The sequence below is a fragment of the Pseudopodoces humilis genome, chromosome 1 (genome assembly GCF_049639895.1).
Source record: "Pseudopodoces humilis isolate 2021_Gansu_Grassland_sample_001 chromosome 1, ASM4963989v1, whole genome shotgun sequence".
NCBI lineage: Eukaryota > Metazoa > Chordata > Aves > Passeriformes > Paridae > Pseudopodoces > Pseudopodoces humilis.
Window position 1 is genome coordinate 118,839,567 of NC_142200.1, and position 14,952 is coordinate 118,854,518.

Consider the following 14,952-nt stretch of genomic DNA (forward strand, 5'->3'; position numbering starts at 1 on the left):
AAGCAAAAGTTCTCTATCGTTCCAAATGTTACCAGCTTCTGCCTAATACATGGTATTATAATCCTGCAAGAAAGCAATGTGTTTGAAAGGATTCTGGAAATGAACTGCAAGGAAAGCAACATGAGTATTGTCACTGTTCTGTTTCATGTTTTCCAGCATGGCTATGATTATACAGAAACTTTTTACTGTGGATTTTCCAATGTGGTCAAATGATTATGGCTCTAAATGCCCAACAGTATCTGCCAGATGGCAAAACAAAAGTAAAAGAGCTTGGCAAAAGGTCTTGATTATAGACATTCAAGTACTAGGAGAAAGGTGGCTGTTCTTTATTAAATTTTAAGAGGCTATGAAAAAAATAATTTTTTCAGTTACCTTAGTTAACAAATGATACTTTGAAGTGATATGACAATTAATGATCACTTTGTATGAAATAGAGTTCTATACCCCTTGCTGTTTGGAGCAGTTCAATTATCAGCAATAATTTGAGAGGAAAAATCAGTTGTGTCATGTGATGCTGACTAACTTTCTGTATCTATTAGGTAGAATGCTCTGACCATTGGAGAAAAGAACGTTTTACACTTCATCTTGATTTTCAATTTAAGGCCATTTCAGTGAATAAAGGGAGAAAAAACAAGTGTCTCATGAAAATGAGTATCATAAAATTATGATATAAAATTGCATATGTTTGAGCTGTTTCTTTTCATTGTTCCATATCTTTGAATTGGACCCAGACTACTTCAACACAGAGTGCATGTTCTGCTGAAATGACATGCAATGTGTTGTGCATGCTGAAACACTCTCTGTAGTGAATATAAAAACTACATTACTGGGCTTAATCTTATAGCTACAAGATACAGCCAAACCTTATTACAGTGCTTTGTGGATGCTGAACAGATTCTTACCGAAAGCAGTCTTGTATGCTTGCTTATGCTTTTGTTAAAGAAACTCTACTTATATCCTGGGTTAAATAATTCTTTTTTTGAGCTTCACTTAGCTTACCTGTTCATATGAATGTCAGATAGTAAGTATATCTGGAGCAGTGATACATAAAATACTGTGAGAAGGGCATTGGTTAATATAGACTTTGAGTTCTTTGCATTGAGCTGTCTTCACTGAATTGCTGCCTTGGTGTGATTCTATAGGAATTTAGAGGATTTTCACTTCCATCCCATTTTTATGACAGTTTTCTGGGAGTTGCTGTCGCCTATTGTGATTATCTTCTAATAAACCTGAAATGTAACATCTCAAAGAAGGGGTAGTTCAAGAAATTTTGTTTCAAGAAGTTTTTTAGTTAAATTAATTTATTTCCCCATGATCTTGGAGTGTGCTTCATTTTCTTGTTATCAAGGAGAGAGTATCTTCCTTTATCGTGTGTTTTTTCCATCTCACCTACTTAAATTGTGAACTTCTCAGGAAAGACCATTGTACCTTTTACAGTGGAGCTTTTAGTTTTAGCTCTGATGTGTTGACGTAATTAAGTAAAAATAAAGCATAAGTTTGAAATGGATTTTAGGTGATTATTTTGTCCTTTTCTCTTCCATAAATGTGCTTTAATAATCATATGCTTAAATAGAATTACAGACTTGTGGCTCTGAGGCCTTAGAGCAGTCCTTTTCTCCTTAATCCATATCATATTGAAGTGTGTTAGATGAAATGCTGCTTGACAAACCTCACAGGAGTAGGCCTTATTTGTTTCTTGTATAGCTGTTCACCTAAACTTGACGGTAAAAGGGTACACTACAGTTTGGTCTCGTCTCCTTTAATTAGGCCTGATTGGTTGCATTTAATTACAGTTGGCTGTCCTTTCTATTTTCCCAGGTAAATGAATTATGCTTTCTTCCTTTCATGGTCAAAGGGTGGAGCATCATTATCCCTGCTGTTACCTGGCGTAATAATACAGAACAAATAAAAATTTGGAATGCCTGTTAAGAGAACAGAAAAAAATTATTTGTACAGCTGCAAAGCTATGCTAGGCTCTGGCGTGCAGAAGGCAAGCATGATAGATCCTTCTGAAGAGGGAAAAGAAATTAATCTCCACTTTGTTTTTATCCTCAAAGCATATTCATGTTAGAGGATTCTAATACTCTGTTTTCACAGATCCACTAGCTTCAAAAATACTGAAGTTCAGGTGCACAGCTCATTGTACTGTGTTATCATTTATTTGGTTATAATTTGCTTTTTCTCAAGCAAGTAAAATTTTGAATTTCTGTGGTTTTCCAGTGTTCTTTATGCCAGCATTTCAGAAGGAAATTAAGCCGGTTCAGTTGATAATACTTGGTTTGGTATTTGAATAAAGAGTTTTTTGATTTAAAAAAGGATATGAAAATTTTTGCACTGTTTTGAAATTAGGGGAATTTTGAGAACTGTGGCAGTAATCAAGACTGACACTGTATTCTCTAGCTATCTCATTGCTTAGCTATTTTTTTTTCCCTTGTGACAGGAGACAGTGGAGATGAATTTTCCAGGCAAAAGTTGGATGGGTTCAAACCAGTATCTAGAATACCAACAGTCTATTAGCCTAAAGCATAGATTTCAGTGGTATACACTATGTACTGTCTGCTAGCAGGTTGATAGTTGGGAGGGGTACAAAGAGATGTGGGAAATTTAATCTTTTGATCTCTTAGGTCACTTTCTTCTTTAATAGCCCATACAAATTCATATTTACCATGGAAGGATAATTTTCATGGTTCTCAGTATTAGTCAGTGTTTTGCTGTGGTTATTCAGGTAAAGTCAAAACCATCAGAACTTTCAAAGAATTCCCAACTTGTAAAACTTCCCTTGAAAGATTCTTCAGGAAAATAAATCTTTATACTGTCTTCAGCAAACTAGGCTTTGGTCTTTTTGGTTGTTAATAAAGTCACGGAGGAAAACTTGGCTAAGCAAAATGAAAAATTTTGTTAGTAAAAGACCATTTTTCTTAATTAGCTATTTATTTTCTACCTTAGTACACTATATATAATTTTGCAGTCCACAGCTGAATGTTACAAGCTGTAACATAAAACTGTAGCATTAAATAAGTCTGTGTTCTGGATAGAGCTGTGTTGATGCATAGAGTTTCTAGCTCAGTGGTGTTTTAAACAATGGAGTTGCCCTTGTCATAAAACAAAATGTGCCAGCTTTAAAGTTGTTCCCGTCTGTTACAGCCCTTGAAGACAGAATTTTTTTATTAACTTGAGGTTTCAGTGACATAGTTTTAAGGGCCTTCAGTATTGTCTTCTGTGGTTTCACATCTGTGTGAAGCACATACCCCAAACTGCAATGCCAACTACTGCCTGCCCCCTTAATCCCTTCTTCAAACTCAGCTCAGTTTGTGCGCAGTCTACCACACTCTAACCCAACAGGAGAAAAGAGGTGTTAACCTAGGCTAAAATCTTAATTTCCAGTTTTGTATTGGCTTTTCTCTTTTGTTCCCTCTCTCCTCACAAACTTGTATTATAGCAGTACTTTCCATGGTATACAGTTTAATTTCCATTAAAATGATTCTAATGATAAGTTTTGATTCTTATTTTGGTGGTTCTTATTTGCTGCATGGAGGTAAAACCCACCCTTACAGAAGAGATAATGTTGGAAATCCTGAAGCAATGTAGTATGACACAAGGCTGCATTGGAGCTTTGTGTCATCTCTTTTTAGCCTGTCCATTACACAGAGAACTTTCAGGTGAGAAAGAAGTAAGGATGCTGGAATCCAGTTCTGTGGTGATCTCCAGCCAATACAACTTGCATAATTTCTTAGTTTTCTATAAATTACATTTGAGGATTGATTCAGTCTCTGATTGGGCACAGGATGACAGGAATGGAAACTTAGCATTTGTCTTTAATTCGTTTTATCAATCTTCTGCCAAACTGTTTGGTCAAGCCCAGATTTCTGGGCAATAATTCTGTTTTGCAGTGTAGTTGGAGGCTTAGGTAGGGAAACTCTCTAACTAAGGCAAAGTTCAGGAAAAGGTAAGAAGTGTCTTAACTTTCATGCAATGAGAAGTGTGCTGTGAAAAGAAACACTTCAATTTGCTTACTTATTTTTAAAAAAGCATTTAAAATAGTTTAAAAAAAAATATTGATTTTGTTTCATAACATTTCTGACATTGAAGATGAAGAATGAACATCCTGTTTATTTCTTATAGTTGTCTCTTTAAACAGCTTTCATGCTTTACTTTTTCCTAACAGTGAACTGCTGCAGTTAGGCAAAATAACAATACCATCTTCATCCTTTCTTCTTCCTGGACTGTTACAGTTTTGAAGAAGCAACTTCTTTTATGATGTTGTACCGTTTTCATGAGCATGAAGGTGGGGAGTGGAAAAGAACATGTTCTCTTTACCTCTTCTTGGGGAGAAGGAAGTAATGATTATATAGTGGAGTTTGAGTTTCATCTGTCAGTCATGATCACTCATGGCAGATATTTGTTTTCTCAAGATATAATGTCATATTGACTTCTTGACACTAGAAGTCAAGATTTCACAGCACTGTGTTAATGAAATTCTTTTGCAGAACACCTTTGCTTCTTATAGCACAGTCATGGTATGTGGGCCAAAACACAGCGTTCAGTGCCAAGCAGTCCCAGTTGTGCATTTCAGCTGTACAATCAGTTCCTAAAAGCAGTAGGCTTAAAGAAAGAAACTGTTAATTGGTCATTGCAAGCCAGAGGAGTAGGTTTAAGTCAGCAGAGATGTGGGTGATTATGGAGTCTGAGATGTTACCTGTGATCATTGCTGCTAAGCCATTATATTATGCATCTTGGCGTATGACCCAAATTCCTTGCGGTGTTTATTGCTTGCCTTCAGTAGTTAAGGAATTCTTTAGTTCTCATCCAGAAGTTGTATGTAATGCTGATGTGCTATCATTTTTTTTTTCCACAGAAGGAATTCTAAGTGCTTTTAATTAGTAAATGATTTCAAAGTATAAAGTATAAGTGGGGTCTGGAATAATTGAAGTTGAAAAGACTCGTGTTTAAGATCTGCATTTTTGAGGACAGTACTGAAGATAAGTTTTCAAAGTAATTTTTGAAAATTTTTGTGAATAGTTTCCATGAAAACACCTCTCAGATTCAAGAACACAGCAGCAGACTTTTTTCTTTTAAAACAGTGAGGATTCTTCAATATTTTTTTTTCAAAAATTAATATTCATATCAATCTCAGAGTTCTTAAGAAGTATTTTTCACTTGTTTAGTCATTATATTATTATTGTTTAAATGGAATATTTTTGCACATACTATCTTGCTGATAGGTGTAGTACCAGCATAAGGACAAAGGGGTGCTACAGGGTGCTTACTCAGCTGTAATTCAAAAGCAATTAAAGTAATACAAGAGCAGTGAAAAGCAGATGTGAACTATGTTTCAGTGTGAAGAGTAATAAAGAAAACAATTTTTATTTTTTATGTCCAAGACATGTTGTTTTGTTGTCTTGATCACTGGGATTTGGGATCTGCTAAGTGTCAGACGTGGAAATGATTGGAAAAAATCTATTTGAACTGGATATTGTTGAATTCCAGCAGCTTTGATCAAATTTGATGTCAGAATTCTGTCACTGGGTTTTGAAGCAGTACTCTTATGGGATTTTTATATGCCTTGAAGTTATCCTTCAGCTAGTACTAAATGCTCACGAGACATGAGTTACGAATCCAGACAGATATTTAAAGACATTCCATCCACAAGGTGGTTAGGAACTTGATACCTGGACCTCAGCTTTTGTTTGCCGCAAGAGCTTGGGCATTATCTTCAGTTACTGTAATCCTACATCTGAAGAGGAAGCCCTTCTTTCCATTGATGTTGGATGTCAGTGATGGAATAGGAGGTAAAACAATCTGGTGTAGCTGAAAAGAATGAGATGTCCATTGAGTGGGAAGTGGCAGGGCTTTGTGAGGAAAAATAAGGTTCACAGGCTCTTCTGCATTTCTTTTAAAGTGAATATAAAGTGTCTGTCTGTGAACAACAGGTGGTCCATAGCTGTCAGAAAGCCTACTGTCCATGGTGCAATTCACCCCCTGCTCTCTCATCACACACACGTTTGCAAAAGTGAGGAGGCCAGTAAAAGTGGAATAATAACTGAGTATTCATATTTAATCTGATTTGCATGTGAGAGGTATATTGACTGATTGGACTCAGAGTGGTTTGTCCACTGATAAATACTCTTAGAATAGTGTTCTTTGTTTATATTTTCTTCTGTGAAATACCTCTGCTGCAGAAAATTTGGTCAGTTGTGAGATTCAAAGCAGTCAATTACAGTATCTACAGTGAATGGAAAGTGTGTGCTATTAAGTACAGATATTTATTTTCCACTCTTGAAACTGCATGAGAGCCTTCATACTTTTCAGATGTTTCAGGCTTCATAGATTTCAGAGTTTGCAGGTGGAGAAAATAGAAGTGATCTTCCTGATGTTGTGGTCAACTGTTAGAATAAATCAAAGGAGTTCATGTTGGAAAGGCTGTGTTTATCAAAGTCTCACATTAGAAAATGTTGAAATTTATTTATGTATTTCAGGTTTTAAAAGAGAAGTACCCTAAAATCCAATCAGACCAAGAGCCCAAAGCAAACAAAAAATACACCACCAAATAAACTACTGTCTAGTGGCATTTTAAAACTTACTTGCTTAAAATTAGAAGGTTAAAATTAGAATGTTAAATGTGAACAAAGCTTTGGTATGTGTGCATGTCTTCAATGGGTTGTGGACCCAAAGTGTATTCTTTTGAAAGTAAAGTTTTCTATTGTGGCACAGTTTTTATCTAATTAAGAAGCAGTGCAATACACTTAATATAAATATTCAGAGAAAATGTCGTGTTATGTGAGATCATTTATTAAGCATAAATTTGAGGAGCTGCTGCAGTTTAGCAAGTTTGAAATAAAATGTCAATTGTATTATCTATATTTATGGAAATAGAAATAAACATTGGGCCCATTTTATTGCTTGGGTAGAAATGTGATAAATACTATATAGATAGGTCAGAGAATCTTAATTTTTTGAATTTGTGATGAATGACTGCATATCAGGCTATTAAAACCGTTAGATAGAGTTTTTTGAGAAACGAGCAACCAGAGGTTATATGGTGCCTCAGGCTATCGCTTCTCAACTTTTCTGGTTTCCACAAGGTAGCTATTAAGGAACCATAATTTGTACAACCGAATTCTCAAATGAGACCCAGCAAGGTGGGCTCTAAAGGCTGAATTAGTCATTCTGTTACTGTAGATACAAATATCTGCTTTGAATTTTTTAGCCTTAAGAAATGCATCAGCATAAATCCTTCTGTATGTGTCTTTTCCTTTAACTTTGCTACTCTCTTTTCTTCCCACTCGCCTCAAAGTGAAAGAATTAGCCTAAGAAAATACTAGCAATTAACCAGAGCTTCAAGAGTTTTTCCGGTTGTATGCATATATGTCTGATTTGGTTGTGTGTTGCAGTGTACTGTGTTTGCAATAGATGTCATACTTAGGTTACACATATATAAAGAAGGTAACACAGGACAAGGCTGCTTGTTTCCTTGTCTTTGCTGCTGCTCCCTGGACTGGGTACAAGTTTTTGAAAGAAGCAAGATGTTTGCTTCTAGGAAAGGAAAATGGTCAGTAGGGTCTCCTAGACCACACAGTGGACCAGGCAGAGAGGGCAAGATACGGCAGTCTGCTGTGCCCTAGAGTATACAGAGGGATGCCCCAAGGAAATGCAGGGTGCAGGCACAAGCCTGAAGAGTCAGTGAGATTTGTGTTGGCAAGATAGTAGGACAGTCTTCTTACGCAGAAAGGGGATGGTTGTCACAGTGGATATTTTGTTTTCAGTCCTTTTGTTTGAGGTTCTAACTTTTCCTAGAAGATCTTATTTTCCTCCACCTAAAAATTCTGAGTTTGTGTTTTAATGAAAACTAGTTTAAGATTTCTGGAACTTACAATATCCTTAATGAAGATGTTCCAATACTTCTATCTTAGGGTTGTGGAAGCATTCTGTCTTAGCAATCTGTAACAATTATTCTTCCCTTGAATCTTAACATAAAACTGTGAATTAAAGGAAGGAATCACATTTTCAAAACAAAGCATTATCTACTGGAAAGCCGGTGGGTCCTAGCATGAGAATCATGCTTCCGTTGTCCAAAAATATGCTAACTGAATTTATCTTGATTGCATACCTCTCTCAAATTTTATTTCCTTAAAAATTAAGAATAAATACTGGGAAGAAATACTTTGCTGTGAGGGTGGTGAGGCACCAGAACAGGTTGTCCAGAGAAGTTGTAGATACCTCACATCACTTGAAGTGTGTTAGGGTGGGTTGTATGCAGCTTTGAGGAACCTGATCCAGTGGAAGCTGTCCCTGCCCATGGCATAGATGTTGGAATGAGATGATCCTAGAGGTTACGCCACACCTAAATGATTGTGTGATTCTCTGATAAGTTACACATTTCCATCAGTAGATGTTGAACAGCAATTTCAGATAATTCAATAAACAAAAGTTTAAGATGGATGTGATTTTGTTATAACTTCATGCAAGTCATAAAACCTAGTTCCTGGATAAACTGCCTAGCTCAAACATACAAGTAGTGCTCTTACAGTGCAACTGGGACTTTGTTGTGTCTCTGGTACTGTCTATGGGTGAATTCTAGTAGTATTGGACTCCAGAAGCCATGGATTCTTTTGAGATACAACTGTATGTCAATCCCACACTGACCTGGAGAGCTACCTGGGGAGCAGTTGTCATCTCCTGCTTATGAATCCCAGTGTCCAACCTCTTCTCTTGAGGATGCATTGTGGTTTGCGGTGTGTAGGACTAGTAAGATCTGACATCCAGAGTGGCCGATCCCAGTACGGTCCTAATGTATGAGACTCAAAGAATGGGATAGTATTTGTAGAGATTAATATGGGAATGTTATCCAAAACGTGGTACATGTAAACAGTCTGCGTTGCAACTATGATTTTCTGCATATTTCTGATTTAACCTGATACTAGTGAATCATAGCAATAACATTTTCACTTAATTTCATCATTTTAGTTGGAGAAAGGATTTAGCATAGTTGGCATAATTTCATTTGATGGCCTGGGCCATAAACAGTGCAAAGTGGCAGTACTGTGGGTTTGTTATTTTTAATGAAAATACCCAAAGGGTGAAAACTGCTGATTTTTTTTTTTTTGTCAGTGTGCAGTTAGTGATCAACACAGGGAATGCAAAAATGTCCTGGTATAACGTTTTTAAAGGAGTTACAAGAGAAGCATCTGGGAGCCAGACTTTGCTTGTGGAAAAATGCCAACAACTGTATTGTGTTTCTTTTCCCTGAAGTGAGCTATGCTTTGCCTTTTGTCCCTTTTTTGAGTAAATTCAGAAATCATACTATAAATTTGAATATATTAACCTTGCACATTATTATAGGATATTATGTGGTTTAAGCAAGATGCTTTATGAATTTTATGTATGTAAATTTTATGTCAAGTCCCATTTGTCACAATTAAGAATATGTAGTTTTCAGAAATGGCTTTTAAATTTGAGACTTGCTGCTGATCAATGATCAGGAGAAACTTTACTTGACATTTACAGACTTCCATCTATAAATTTAAGCTTGAGAAATATAACTGCTGTACATGGTTGTCAAATAACGCTGTAGTACAGAGTTATATAGTATAGATTAATTAATTGAATATTTGATTGCTAAATGTATTTACATTGGGAACTATTTATATTATTTTCTATGTAGATTTTAATAGCCACCACATTTATTTTAGCAAAACATTTTAAAAATAATGTTTATAAAATGTCATGTTGAACACTTAAACTATTTACATTGCTGAGAGCTATTACAGGTTGAGAGAACAAACAAATTTATTTTAGTTACAGTGAATTCATATAAATCTTTATTACATTTAGAAGAATATTCTTATGTACATGCTACATGTATTTAGGCCATCAATCTCTAGCACAGATTCCTCCAAACCTACAATGGAAACATGGAATTAACTTAAAAATTGTTGTTTGTTTTGTCCCTTTGAGAAACTAATTTGCATTCTGCCCAATAATTCCAACTATTTTTTTTTGCTAGGGTGACGGGGAAAAGAGAAGGGAGCATTTTTTGTTATCAGCTAAATAATTAGATGAGCAGGTAGAAACATTAAAACCCAAAAGCTTTTCCTCTACATTGTTGAGACCTGTTAAGAGTACTGTCATAAAATATTATATTCTTTCTTTAAATGGTTAAGTATGGATTTATGTAGGATGCCTCAATTTGCCAAAACTGAGGCTTTAGGTACAATTTTAGAAGCAGAGCCAAAATTGTGCTTTTGTTGAAATTTAACATGAAACTTTATCTTCAGAAATGCTTCTGTTCAGGTGTGGAAGTTTTTACCTAATATCTTGATCAAAAAAGTAAAGATAAGATTTAAAGAAGTACCTAGTAAAACTTAAATCTTGTACTGAGACGGATTTTGAAGTCACTTATGAAATTTTCACCTTCTTTGATGACACATCGAACAATTTTTTGATTTCTGAGTTTAATATATTCTGACCAGTTCAGTCAGCATATAGGATTAGACAAATACTTGATTTCTGATAAAAAAATCCTCAAAATAGTGACTTTATTTGTAAATACAAAGTGTCTGTGAATTTGAAAATGGGAAATCAATGAATGAGTTTCTGGAAGTGGATTTCTATAATTTCTTTTATTCTTCATTATAATCATTGTGTGCATATCCACAATGAACTTGCTTGTGATGACCTTTATCTTTTCTCTTGAGGAGAATTACTATTATCAGGTCTTTCTTCATGAGGAAATAAAAAGGTCAGTGCAAAACCCATCCCTTATTTTTATGCAGCGCACATTGCACTTTGGTATATTTATATTGAGTTTTATTAATAATAATGAGATAATTTTGTTAAATAATTGTTAATATTCCAAAATTAGGCATTCTAAGTCACCGTTCCTGGTAGGTACTCCTGCTTTTTCTGCTTTTTTTCTATCTCTTCTCCTCCAAAGCTTGCTATTGCTGTAACTGAGATTTGACATGCTTCTCTTCCTCCTAGTTCTGTCAGACTGGCAATTTTTTCCTACCTTAACTTCTAATCGACAAACTTGTAATTCTTTTGTATCTATGTTACACACCCCCCAAAAAACACACACAAAAAAGAGAATGTAGAGTATGTAAAAAGATTGAGAAGATTGTGTTTGGTTTGATTTTAATCAGAGATTTTAGATTATTTGCTGTTTGGAAGACTAGTGCAAAGAAGTGGCCAACTAAGTTGAATTGAGCTGTCACTCAAAATGTGACAGAAGATTGCTTATTTGCAAGGAGAGCTTCGAGCAGGAAGCTGAGTTTATGAAATTGTAATATATTCATAACTACAATTGGGAATTGCCTGCACCTCCATGGATTATTCAGTTGTCCCAGTGAATATATTCTATCCGGTCATTCAGGTGACTGAGAATATTTTTCCTCCCATTTTGACAGTTTTTTCTTAAAATATGAAGGGTCTCATTAATCCCTGGAAACAGGAACTTTCATACTGACAACTTCTGTGTTTGGTAAATGTACAAAATTGTAGGGTTTGAAGAGGATATTGGCTGTGACTACAGAATGGGGCAAAGGCAGGCAAGCAGAGGTACTGGAACATTTGGTAGTCGGGAAAGGAAAGAAAAAGACAGAGAAAATGTGTTAACATATGGTCAAGTCTCAGCAAGTAAGAAAGCAAAGCATTCTCCTAGATTTTATGAAAATTGGTAAAAGACTGCACAGTACAGTGAGAAGATCCACTTTGCAGCAACTGTGGATAGATGACCTTGCAAAAATGCTTTTTTTTTTTTTTTCTGTGTATGTGAGAGAGTAGCTGTTTTTTCCTCCAGAGATGTGTTCTTTGATGACTTGTTGCTTGTTTTTTCCAGTAAAATAGTGAGAGTCCAAAAAATGTCTTCCACCTTTTAAAAACATGATTTTTTAAATCCATTGTGCTACTATAGTTCATGTGGATGGTTGTGTGTGCGGTAACACAGGAGAAATGTAGTGTCTTTTTCACAGAAGTATTTAGAAAGAGATACTTTTTCTCCCTCAAACAGTTCTTCAAATGTACTAATTTCTCTTTGCTGCTTCTCTCTGTTATTATTCTTCATAGCGATAGTTACATGATCCAAACAATGTTATTCTGTTCAACACTAGAGAATCACAGCCATAAAGTGTGTTTGCTCTTTGTCCTTAGTGGTCTGGGAATTTTTTGATTTACTTTACTCTTTTGTTTAGCAAATGCTGTAACTCCAAAATACTTTTCTTGGGAAGGGGATGTTGGATCTGCTTTTTGGTTTTGGTTAAGCCAGACTACTACAAATGCGAAGATTCACTGGGTGGTGCCACAGAAAGGTTGTTTTGAGAGAGTTTTTTTCTCCTGAAAATGTCAAAGTGACATTCCAGTACTCCCATGTCACTTCTTCTCTTACAGCAATGAGTTAATTTGCATCAAAGTCTACTAACCTTTATTGTGAGGATGATGAGGTAACTTTCCTAAGGTCTTCTCAATAGGAGGCAGTGCTTTACTTTTAGCTGAGCCAGCTGGTTTAGTTATTCAGATTTAGTTATTAGACAACTGGAAATAACAGTGGTGCACAGTAGTACCTTTTAAAGATACAAGGAGTGCAACTGAGGGGAAAAAAAGGTGCATGATTTCTCAAGGAATACAGGAAACCTCACATCTGGAGACTTGGCAAGATCTGGACAAAACTGAGTAATTTGAGCTAATCCTGTTCTAGAAAGTCATTAGCTTCAGCTGTCTCATACGTGAGCTATTAAAATGCACAGGCCCTTTTAAACTGCTGCTGAACAGTTCAGTGTGGAGTACCAAAAGAGGCCAAATGCTGTTTCCTAGAAACCTGATCTAACTTTCTGAGTCAGAGCAGGGTGTTAGGCTGAGCAATTTCCACAGATCCCATCTCTCCCAAAGTATTTAGTTATTCTAGCCTTTTCACTTTGTAAAGCCAGTGCTACTTATTCAAAGCCATTGAGAAGTCAAGACATTGTTAATATTAATAGCAGACTTCTGTTACTGTCTGTTGGCTGGGAAGAGTGGAGTGTATATTTAACCTTACTGTAGTATTTAGATAATGGCTCTTTTCAAAGAGCTGGTTAAAACTTGTGCAAAAATGATAGTTGGAGGTCCCATCCAGTTTAGATTGTGGTATATTTGAATGAAACCTTTTGCCTCCATCTTGGACTCAGACTTGGATCACACGTGTTAGAAGAAATTTGGGTTAGGAATTGGCATGGGCATCTAAAACTGAAGCACCTCAGTATGCGTATTATTTTTCTTTAAGATGTATTTTTATATTGTTCATAATCCAGAGATCTCTTTCTGTATTCTTTTGGAATACAATTTTGTACTGCCTGTTTCCCATCATATTTCCGAACTCAATGATGATCATTTAGTCAGACGCAACTTCTGCTTCCGCTGGCTTATGTTGATGTCATCTTGTCTGCAATCCCAGTGTTTAGCCTGTGTTTGGGTGACCTCTTTCTATCATTCTGCTTGTGTTGTGGAAATTGAGTTTTTTTACACTCAAGTTTGTCATACAGGAATGTAACTTTATTTTGATGGAGCTGTTGGGTGGTAACTAGCTGACCCATAGAAGTAGCAATAAAATGTCCTCTCTTCTGTCATGGTAAGAAATTCTCACATTTATAATTACTTCTTTAGCAGCCTACTTGTTTCCCACTTCTCTCACTGTCCTGGAGGCATTTTCATTCTCAAACCAAGCATTATAGTACAGTCAGGTGGAGCTTTAATAAAACAAGAGTTTGTCTTCCCATCTCTGCTGCTCCCAAGATCTCACACCATGGCTAGACAGTAGCACCTTCAGCAGCCTTTTCCAAACTGTTTCATTGTTTACGAGTACGCCAGGCTACTAATGGGAATGCAGGGTGAGGTGAAATGTCAACAAGCTGTGTGTAAATCTTCCAGTAATCTGCCATGTCCCAGAGAGGCTGGGGGAAAGGGGCAGATCTTTGGGAATATTGGAAGATTATCAAAGTTGGAGTTTTGCTAATTGCATTGGAAGATCTCTTCCAGATCAGAAAGGTCTCTCTCCTATGTAATGGGCGGGTCTGGAGTCTAAAAGAAGATAGCAGAAATTAAAATCCCTACCATTATAAATACACACACCAAGGCAAGTAAACCTACCAGATTTTCTATGAAGCTTCTTCGGCTAAAATCCTATAATGGGTGAAATATACAGGCCTGTACAGGTGAGAATGCTGCAGACCCCATCCCCAAGGCTGAGGAGCACTGACCTCACGTAAGGCAATTTGCTGGCCCTGCATAAAACAGAGCATTAATATTTATTTCTTTGTCCCAGATGGTCACTAGCCCTCACCACAAATGCTAGCATAACATGTCAGTTTGGCCAAATTATGTAACCAATCTTGTTCTTAAATTTTGTGCATTTATTGCTGCTTTTCTGGAAATATTAAATGTTTCTCTGAACAAATACTATTGTTTTTAAAAAAGCCAGTTTTTGCTAATTTTTTAAAAATAATTATGTAACTGGGTTGATTTATGTTCCTTATTAGAGTAATAGTCCATCTGCTATGGGGACCGGGTCAATTAATAAAATTATAAATTCTGGAGAGAAAAGGCTTTGACTCTTTCCCTTGGTAAGCATTTATTTGGGTTTGAAAGTTCTTATTTGCATTTGTGCAGAGTCATTATTTGGTAGCAAGAAAGCAGTGTGGAGGAGTAATACTCTGGTGTTAACAAGCCATTATTTCTTTTTCTTGGGCAAAACAGTGTAGACCTGTGATATTCATTGTCAACAGAGTTCATGTGCACACCTGGCTTTTTGCATACGTCTGTCCTCCCTGTCAAGTACAATAGTAAAGACACTGTGTAGTTTTTTAAATTGGTTATTTATATTAATATATATTATTGGTTATTTATATTAATATATATTATTTATATTTATATATATTATTTTGATTATTTAATAATCAAAAATTTTTGTGGGTGTCTATCCTAGAA

General features: G+C 35.9%; 1 protein-coding gene across 1 annotated transcript in view; it reads left to right on the top strand.

Moving 5' to 3' along the window:
• The window catches only part of SKAP2 (src kinase associated phosphoprotein 2), a 118,859-nt gene that overhangs the window by 81,677 nt on the left and 22,230 nt on the right, over positions 1 to 14,952 (top strand). The window lies entirely within an intron of this gene.